Source organism: Mirounga angustirostris, unplaced genomic scaffold (genome assembly GCF_029215605.1).
Source record: "Mirounga angustirostris isolate CCGP_5_RB_7025 unplaced genomic scaffold, mMirAng1.0.hap1 SCAF_11, whole genome shotgun sequence".
Taxonomy (NCBI): domain Eukaryota; kingdom Metazoa; phylum Chordata; class Mammalia; order Carnivora; family Phocidae; genus Mirounga; species Mirounga angustirostris.
In genome coordinates, this window is record NW_026991719.1 from 110058432 (window position 1) to 110068370 (window position 9939).

Here is a 9939-nt window from a genome sequence, read left to right on the forward strand (position 1 = left end):
CAGTGTATAATAATATCACTTCTCAGCCTTTATTTGCTAGCCTGAAAAATACATGATGCTAGTTATTTAGCATGGCCTCACATAACAATCTTCTCTATTTGCCTGAGTTTCAAAAATGCTCTTCTCTGGACTTTCTGTAGCTCCATCCAGTCCCTTTTCAAGTGAAGAAATCAGAACTTGCAATGGTGTTCTAGGTTCACAAATATCTGGGTTTTGTCGAAGAAGAGGAAACTGTTTGGGTTTTCTTACCAGTCGACTTCTCTGTTTCTCAGCACTTTGTTGGCCTTCCCTCACCATGGTTGTCTCAGTTGGGGCTGTGCTCAAAGCCTTCCTGCCATGCCTCTATAGTGGGGTTAACTCAAACGATAGACAAGAACACGTGATCTGATGAAGGTGTTTGATTTTTGTTTCCTGCTTTCTTTATAATGACTCATCATTCAAATGCTCCCAAGGGAGTGGTCTTCCAGAATCCTTTCATTATACCTTACTTTAGAGGTGACAGCACACTTTCCACGACAGGGATGCCCATATATCTTCATAACTGCCTTCTACCTACTTCTTTGTCTACGCTAATCAAAAATTAAAGGGAGAAGGATGATGTATCATGCTGCCCTTCTTTTATGCCAATAGCCTAAGATCCTGTAATGACTTTTGTGAAATTCAAATATGGCACCTAGGAAATCATGACTCTACCAGGAAGCTCCTGCTCTCTTTCTTTCCCATATATTCAGTCTTCTGTTTCCACCTCTTTTGAATGAATCAGTTTTTAACATGCAATGAAAATTCTCAAATATGTAGATGCTGACAGTTTTTAAACAGTTGCAGCTCTTTGTAAAGAGGCTTTTCCGTTTTTAAAAGTTGGTATTTTTAAACACATCTTAGACACAAACTTGTTTTAAAGAGAGTTACACAGTTTTCTCACAGGAGAAGAGGAATGACAAATTTGTAAATAATGTTTAAGCATCATCTTAAAAAACATCATCTACTACCCCCTTTGAATTTCACTTGTAGGCAAGAGTATACTTTTAAGACACACCAAGGCACACAGTCTTTCTGCCTCCTGCTGGAAATCCAAAGAAGTGAGTTGCATTTATATCTCAGCCTTAAGTTGGTAAGTGGAACTCTAGAGCATTATACCATCTGTTTATATTTGTTTAGAAGGAAGTAGTAAGCAATTTTTCAGTGATTTTTAGCATATTTACAAGGTTGTGCAAACATCACCACTCCCAAATTCTAGAAAATTTTCATTACCCCAAAAGAAACCCCATACACATTATCAGTCATTCCCCATTCCTCCTTTCTACCAGCTACTGGTAACCACGAATGCATTTTGTGCCTCCGTGGATTTTCCCATATTGGACTTCATACAGAAGGACATTTACAATATGTGGTCTTTCTCACTGGCTCTTTTCATGCAGCATAATGTTTTCCAGGTACATCGATGTTGTAGAAGGTATCAGTACCTCGTTACTTTTTATTGCCCAATACTATTCCACTGTATGAATGTACCACATTTTATTTGCCCATTTATCAGTTGATGGACATTTGAGTTGTCTCCACCTTTTGGCTATTATGAATAATGCTATGAACATTTGTGTACAGGCATTTGTGTGGATATTAGTTTTCATTTTTCTTGGATATAGACCTAGGAGTGGAATTACTGGATCTTGTGATAACTCTGTGTTTAACCATTTCAGGAATTGCCAGACTGTATTCCAGAGTGGTTGCACCATATTACATTACCACTAACATGGGTAAGTGTTCCTATTTCACCAACACTTGTTATTGTCTGTCTGTCTGTCTGCCTATCTATCTACCTACCTAATATATATCTCCTAGCCATTATAGCCAGACTAGTGGGTATCATTTTATTTTGATTTGCATTTCCCAAATGATTAATGATGCTGAATACCTTTTCATGTGTTTATTAGCCATTCGTGTATCATCTTTTGGGAAGTGTACATTCAAATCTATTGTCCATTTTCTAATTGGGGTATCCTTTATTGTTGAGTTGTAAGAGTTCCTTATATATTCTGTATGCAAGACATGATATATGTGATTTGCAAATATTTTCTTCTAATCTATGGGTTGTCTTATCACAAGAGTCAGATGCTTAACCAACTGAGCCACCCAGGCACCCCATAAATTTTTTAACTTTAATGAAATCCAAATTATCTATTTTTTCTTTTGTTGTTCATGCTTCAGGTGTCATATATAAGTGCCTAAATTGGGGCACCTGGCTGGCTCAGTCAATGGAGCATGCGACTCTTGATCTCAGGATTGTGAGTTCAAGCCCCACGTTGGATAGAGAGATTGCTTAAAAATAAAATATTAAAAAAAAAGAAGTGCCTAAATTGCCCAACCTAGATCATGAAGATTTATACCTATTTTTATTCTAAGAATTTTATAGTTTCAGATCTTTGAACCATTTTGAATTCATTTTTTGTATATGGTGTAAGGTAAGGGTTTAACTTCATTCTTTTGCATGTGGATATCCAATTGTCCCAGCACATTTTTTTTTAAAAGACTACTCTTTCCCCTTGAATGGTTATGATACTCTTGTTGAAAATAAATTGACCATAGATGTGACGGTTTATTTATGGACTTTCTATCCTACTCCATTGATCTATATACACCAGCATTACACTGTCTTGATTAATGTGGTTTAGCAGTAAGTTGTTTTTTTTTTTTTTTTTAAAGATTTTATTTATTTATTTGACAGAGAGAGACACAGCGAGAGAGGGAACACAAGCAGGGGGAGTGGGAGAGGGAGAAGCAGGCCTCCCGCTGAGCAGGGAGCCCGATGCGGGGCTCGATCCCAGGACTCTGGGATCATGACCCGAGCCGAAGGCAGACGCTTAACGACTGAGCCACCCAGGCGCCCCAGCAGTAAGTTTTTAAGTCAGGAAGTATAAAGTCTATATTCTCTGTAATTCTGATCCTTCCCATGGCTGCTAAGGTGCTGGTTTTCACTGTGATTGTGGGATGTTGATTTTCAAGGCTATCACAGAGCTGGGGAGAGAGTATGGGAATAGGGGAAGTTCTAATGACACAAAGTTCACTGTTCTTACCAAGATTAAACCATTTTTCTTGAGGAAATGCTCTCTCAATTTTTGCAAGCTTTTAGTTAATTTCTAGAGTTCTGGAAAAGTTGCTTTTACATTTTTTGGCTAGTATTCATTGCCTTTTCTTTTTTAGAGAGAGAGAGAGCAAGAGCGAGTGAGAGGGAGGGGGAGAGAGAGAATCTCAAGCAGGCTCCATGCCCAGCACAGAGCCTGACACAGGCCTTGATCTCATGACCCTGAGGTCATGACCTGCGCCAAAATCAAAAGTCAGACACCCAACCGAATGAGCCACCCAGGTGCCCCCTCATTGCTTTTATGGAGGAGAGGTTTCTCAGAGTTCCTTACTCCCCCATTCTTGACATCATCTAGATCTGAGCTTTTAGCCTCCACTACTTACTCCTCCTTTGCACCAAAAGTTGTTGGACCAACTTGTGCTGTTTCCTAGGAATTAGGTAGATAACAATATCACAAATTATCATGTACACTATAAGCCAGCATAAAACTGTTGGGATTTCCAGGAGATTAGGCTATGTGAGCCAGGATCCTTGTCTTTTTATGTTTTAATGTATCGCTTATCCGTGAAGCACAGTGTTAAAATGGGAATATTTGTCTCCAAATTGCTGCTGGAAAATATATGTGACAAATACCCATCATTCCTGTTATGAGCTAAATGTTTCTGTTTCCTGAAAATGTATATGCTGAAACCCTAATCCCAATGTGATGGTACTTGGAGACAGAGCCTTTGGGAAGTAATTGGGTCATGAAGGTGGAGCCCTGATGAATGGGACTAACGTTCTTATAAGAGCAGACCAGAGAGCTAGATAGTTCTCTTTCTATCAAGTGAGGATACAGCAAGAAGTTGGCCATCTACAACTAAGAAGAGGGCTCTCAACCAGAACCCAGCCACGCTGGTATCATGATTTCCAAATTCCAGCCTTTAGAACTGTGAGAAAGAAATGTATGTTGTTTAAGTTACTTTGTCTAGGATAATTTGTTATAGCCAACTAAGGCAATTCTCAAAAGAAATATCAACTTACCCAATGAAGGACATGCTTAGTGCATTGTAAAATAGCCCATTACTAGCCTCTGGTCTATTCAAGAGAAGAAGAGAGTGATCAGGAAGGGTAACCAACAAGTGAGGATTACTTAGAAGATTGTCATAATGCTGTGCATTTCTCTCCCCACTCCCACGATCTTCAGACTAAATTAAAGGGGCTTCAAGGGAACTACTGTGAGCTTGATATGTATTCTCTAGAGTTTGGACAGCAGTTGATATGTGTCCTTTGAAGTTCAGAAGCCCCAAGGAGTGGCGATTGAGGTTTACCTAAAATAATAGGTTTAAAGACTGGTTGGAGTTGTCTATGACTGTCGAGCAAAGACAATGGATTGCAGTGGGTGTAGTCTGAACTTCAAGTATTTGGTGGGGCAAAAGTATGGAGTGTTTACCATGGGACAGAAGGGGTCTTAAGGAAGATACCCAGGCTTGAATTTTCTTGAAAGGCACCTGCTGAAGAGGTACGCATGCTAAGACAAAGTGATCCTAACCATCAGAATCTAGGTGGGGTGTGCAGCCAGCCAGAGTTGGAAGCTGAGGGGAAGAAGAGCAAGCAAAGAATAATGGTATCATTGGCAAAAACTGAGACAATGAGAGAGAAAGCTGGCAGGACAGGGAGAACTTTTAAGTTTGTGTTGAGACATCATTTGTGATATTTAGTATCCTAATGATTATTTCACATCAGTTAAAAGATATCTCTGCAAAATTCTTTGTATATATTTAGTATTTCCAAAATATTTTAGGGGACTTGGCAATATCTTCATTGGGCCTGGGATGCTTCAGTAAAATGAGGAAGAGAAAACCTAAATTTTTAAGATTTTATTTTTAGGGGGGCCTGGGTGGCTCACTCAGTTAAGTGTCTGCGTTCGGCTCAGGTCATGATCCCAGGGCCCTGGGATCAAGCCCTGCATCAGGTTCCTGCTCAGCGGAGAGCCTGCTTCTCCCTCTTCCTCTGCCTGCCACTCCCCCTGCTTGTTCTTTCTCTCTCTATCTCTGTCAGATAAATAAATAAAATCTTAGAAAAAAAGATTTTATTTTTAAGTAATCTCTACTCCCAACATGGGGCTCAAACTTACAACCCCAAAATCAAGAGTTGCATGCTCTACTGACTGAGCTGACAGGCACCCCTAGAAAGCCTAAATTCTAATACCAGTTCCATCATTAAGTTATATGGGACGTTAGCCACTTTGTGCCTCAGTTTCCTTGCTATAAAATGCAGATAATAGCTTCTCTCCTCATCTCATATGGTTACATGATGATGAAAGAGAATACAGAACAATTTATGTTAAATTTCTTTGACAAGAATAAGTGCAAGATTTATTCCAAATCTATTTCTCATAATTAGTACATACCAGTAATCTAGCAAAGATAGGGCAGGAGACAATGAAGCTCCAGTTTGTATTCCAAGACAGAAATCTAGCAGGATAGATAATTATCTATCATATCAATAATTATAATGAAACGACCAATGTAAGTTATGACCAGTGCTCACCTGGAACAACGTGCTCCCTGAGGGCGGGGATTTGGGAACTGCAGAACTTCTGCTCTGAACATTAAGAAATGACAGGACCTAAGGGGTAGAGATGATGCATCTTATAACATTGGATAAGTTAAAACCAAAGTGTAACAATGTCCCTCATTTCTCACTTCAAAGTATAGAATGAAACTCAAGGGTTTACTTGACTCTGCTAAAAGAATCTCATCTCCAGCCAGAGGAAGCAGCTCCCCACCCCCCACCACCCCCCACCCCAAATGCAAAGTCATTATAGAAGATACCAAAAGACTTGCAGGAATTTGTTAGTTTATATGTTACCAGAAACTTGGGATGCTGCAGTAAGGATGTTGGAGTTTGCCCATATGTCTGCTAGCTAGAGCATCAGGATATACTTCTATTATCTTACTTATCTGATTAGCACAAATCTAGACTAAATGCTGAAACCCTAGAAATCTCCCAGCATGATGCAAAAGAAGGAATTCAAGGACTTAGCCAGAGAAATATACTAGTGTAAATTTATCATGAGCGACTTGCCCGCTCATCCCCTAATTACATCCTCTGAAAGGCCAGATGACTATCTCTTCACTAAAAACTTGAGACAAATTACTGAGTTAAGCCCAAATATCTTTTTGTTTTGTTGAAAAGAATGTGAAACTTTTGGAAGGGTTAGAATAACACAATAAATACTCATATACCCTTGAACCAAATACATCTATTGTTAACAGTTTACCTTATTTGCTTTAGCATTTGTGGGGGGCTCTTTAGATACGTGTGTGTGTGTGTGTGTGTATGCACATAATATTTTCTGGAATTTTTCAAAATAAGTTGCATACATCCTGGCCCTTTACCCCTAAATACTTCATGGTGTATTTCTTAGAACAGAAATATTCTCTTAGGTAACCACAGTACAGGTATGAACTTCACTGAGTTTAACATGAATACAGGGGCCCCGGCGGCTACCCACACTGAGATGAGTGTGCAGGAATCGCCCCGTGCGGCCCACCGCAGCCCAGGATGCTGGGAGAAGCGGGCGAGGTGCTGGAGAACATGCCCGTCAGTTCCGTCAGCCGACGCACTGCACGAGTTTTTACTGCATGCCGCAGGATGACCCGCCCGGGCAGCCTTACCGTCTGGTCCCATCCTGAGAGCCACCGGCTTCTGGCCGGAGGTCCAGTGCCTACCCTCTTGGCATCCGCCGAGCCTGACCCCACCCGGCCCAGCTGCCGAGGCACTGGGAGCACAGCGCTCAGCGCGCAGGCGCACGCATCCATGCGGACGTGCGGAGCCGAGCCGTGGCTGCGTGCTTCCGGCTGCCGCGCTTCTACGAGCAGTACCAGAAGGCCTTGCGGCAGGCGGCCAGTGCCATGCTCACCGTGGCCTTTGTGTCCCAGGGCACGTGGGACACAGGCCGTGGCCTTTGTGTCCCAGGACGTCATCCGTCAATGCATGGAGATGGGGCCCAAGGTGCTGGCCGTGCAGACCATCGACCCCATGTCCTTTGCTGTGCACCATGAGGCCCTGCTCTCCATCGACACGCAGACGCAGGCCAGCTCCGCTTCCCAGGGCTCTGTCTCTGTTGCCAAATTACTGCTCCACCTGGCCACTGCCAACAGCTTCCGGATGGTCATGAGTGGGGTCCACAGCAAGGCTGCGAGTGACTGGTGGCTGATGGGGCTGGGTGGAGAGGACCTTACCGCCATCATCATCGTGGCTCACTGCGACGCCTTCAGAGTAGCCTTGTGGCTGTCGCATGGCATGGACTCCAACGAGAGCGGCATCTCCGTACTGCTAGGGCTCACCCGCCCCTTCTCCCGGCTCTACCCCACCTGTGCACCCACGCAGTGTACAACCTTCTGTTCTTTGCTTCTGGAAGGGCAAGTTCAACTACCAGGGGACCAAGCACTGATTGGAAGACAACGTGAACCACACAGATTCCAGCATACTCAGTACAATGTGGCCTTTGTCCTCTGACACCGTGGTCCAGGTGGACAGCCTATATCTTCACACGTCCTAGCCACCTTGCAAGGAGACGCTGCAGCATGCCTTCCTGCCCGAGCTGGAGACAGTGGCCGTCAGGTCCCGGAGCTGCAGGAACCCGTGGTGCACAGGATCAACCCCGCTGAGGACATCCTGGCCTGGGAGCATGGGCGCTGCACCATTCTCTGGCTGGCTGCCTTCACCCTGGCCCACCTGGAGAGCCCCCATGACAGCCAGTGCAGCAGCAGCATGGACGTAAGGTCTCTGGTCAATTCTAAAACTCTGACCGGCAACTTGAGGCTCATCGCAGAAGCCCTGACCCGAGTCATTTACAACCTGACCGCGAAGGGAACCCCTGAGACATGCCAGTCTTCCTGGAGCAGATGATCCAGCAGGAACAGCTGGACTTGGCGATGGGCTGGCCCACCAGCCAGCCTCAGGCCACCCAGCTGGTGGACAAATCCTGCACGTTCCTCGCCATGCCGGAACACTAGCTAAGTCACTACTTGAAGGAGGGGAAGCAGCACCACATCAAAGCCGATACACAGGACCCCAAGTTTGTCTTCCATGACCAGCTGAAGCAGGTGATGAGTGCCTACAGGGTCAAGCCAGCCATTTTCTACATGCTCCTGGCCATCTGCACTGGTGCCTACCTCAGGCTGGCCTACGCGGCAGTCCAAGTGAGCAGGCGGGAGCTCAGGTGGGAGGCAAGGCCTCTGTGGGAGGAGGGTCAACCTGTCCAGGTGAGTCCTCGGCATCCCCTAGCCCACCCCCGTCCTGCCTAGAAGCAGGTGACCCCACAGGTGGGCCCTCAGGCCTTCCTTGAGGCAAGGTTTGCCCCTGACCTCACTCAAACCATCCTGCTGCCCCCAGCACTTCGACCTCCTGTACAAAACAGTTCAGGGACTGCTCCCGAAGACCAAGATGCAGTGACGTGGCCACCCACCAGTGCGGGGAGCTTTCCACCTGCCACCCCTCTCTGCTCCACATGGCAGGAAGGCAGGGCTTCACCCCTTACTGAGAGGCCCCAGCCTGGAATTACAGAGCTTTTCTGTGTTGTTCCTGAGGACTTGGGGGAATCTTTCTCCTTTTTGTCCTTTGAACTCTCTTGGAGGAGCATTTAGGTGGAAGTCCCAGGGCCGGGCCATGGACTTGGGAACAAGCCTGCCAGTGAGCCCTCAGTCCTGGAGGTGACCCCATGGTCCTCGGGGCTTGTGAGCAGAGATGACAGAGGAAATGTGCAGCCTCAGCGTCCCTGCTCCTGCCCGCGATGCTGACCAGGGACTCCCAGCTCTGTGTCTGTCCTCCACCGGTACTCTCTCCTCTTGTCTGAAGGAGGGCAGGGCCAGCCTCTGGGTCCCCAGTTCTGGCCCCTTCCTCAGAAGCCTTGTGTCCCCCCCACCATCTTGGTCAGGGCTGAGGGTAGCCAGCTCAGGGTGCAGCCTTGGATGCGTCTCCCCCAAGCCCCCATGGACGGCTGGTGCCCTGAACACCCAGTGGCCTCCCTGTCAGGCTCCTTGCACTACGCACCCTCCCCTGTGCTTCTCACTGCCTCTGCCCTCCTGCCACACCCCAGGGAGCCTGGGCCTGTCCCCCCTGGGGTCCTGGGTGCCTTCAGAGTCCCTGGGGCAGGAGGCAGACCTAGAGGAGGCCCCCTGGTTCCTCCGCCTCTTACCTCGGGCTCTCTGGGCCTCAGTTTCCTCACTTGTAGAAAAGAGGATGTGTTCTGGGGCAGTTGGTGCTTCTGGGTCCTGGGAGGGCGTCCAGACTGGGGGTGGAGCAAGAGTGTTTTCTGGAGGAGATGCAACCAGCCAGGGGCCGTCAGGGCTGCCCTTCCCAGGACCTGGGACCTGAGAGGAGGGTCAGGGCCTGAACCCCACAAATGAGGTGCCTCTGAAGGGAGGGGTCTGGGGAGGAGACCTCGAGGCCCTCTGAGACTGACCTCAGGGAGACCCAGGTGTTTCTTCCAGGTGTACCGATTCATTAGCAGTATAATCAATTAGGTGTTTTGTGCTGGGAGGAGGGTCAGGATGAGGGATGAGGCGCTCAGGCACCTGCCTCGTCTGCCCCCAGGGAGGTCTTGCCATCTTCTGGTCTGCCGCCCAACCAGCCACTCCCTACTCAGAAGCCAGCTCTCCAATTGCCGGAAGGGACAGGCTCCTGGAGGACTGCATCTCTGCCTCCACCTTGGGCCTTCTGCCTTTGCCAAGCCAGACTCCCCGGCAGGGCTGCTGTCCCAGGCTTCCAGGCCCCAGATGTGGGCCAAGCCGGGCCCAGGGAGGGGCAGGCATGCAGGCCACTGGTTCTCTTTTGCCTCTCCCCCCTTTCTCTGCCCCACTGGGTGGCCT

The 9939-nt window shown here is 46.9% G+C and overlaps 1 pseudogene; it reads left to right on the top strand.

Moving 5' to 3' along the window:
• Window positions 1–1422: 1422 nt before the first annotated feature.
• Window positions 1423–8524, top strand: LOC123847980 (BOS complex subunit NCLN-like; annotated as a pseudogene).
• Window positions 8525–9939: the final 1415 nt, after the last annotated feature.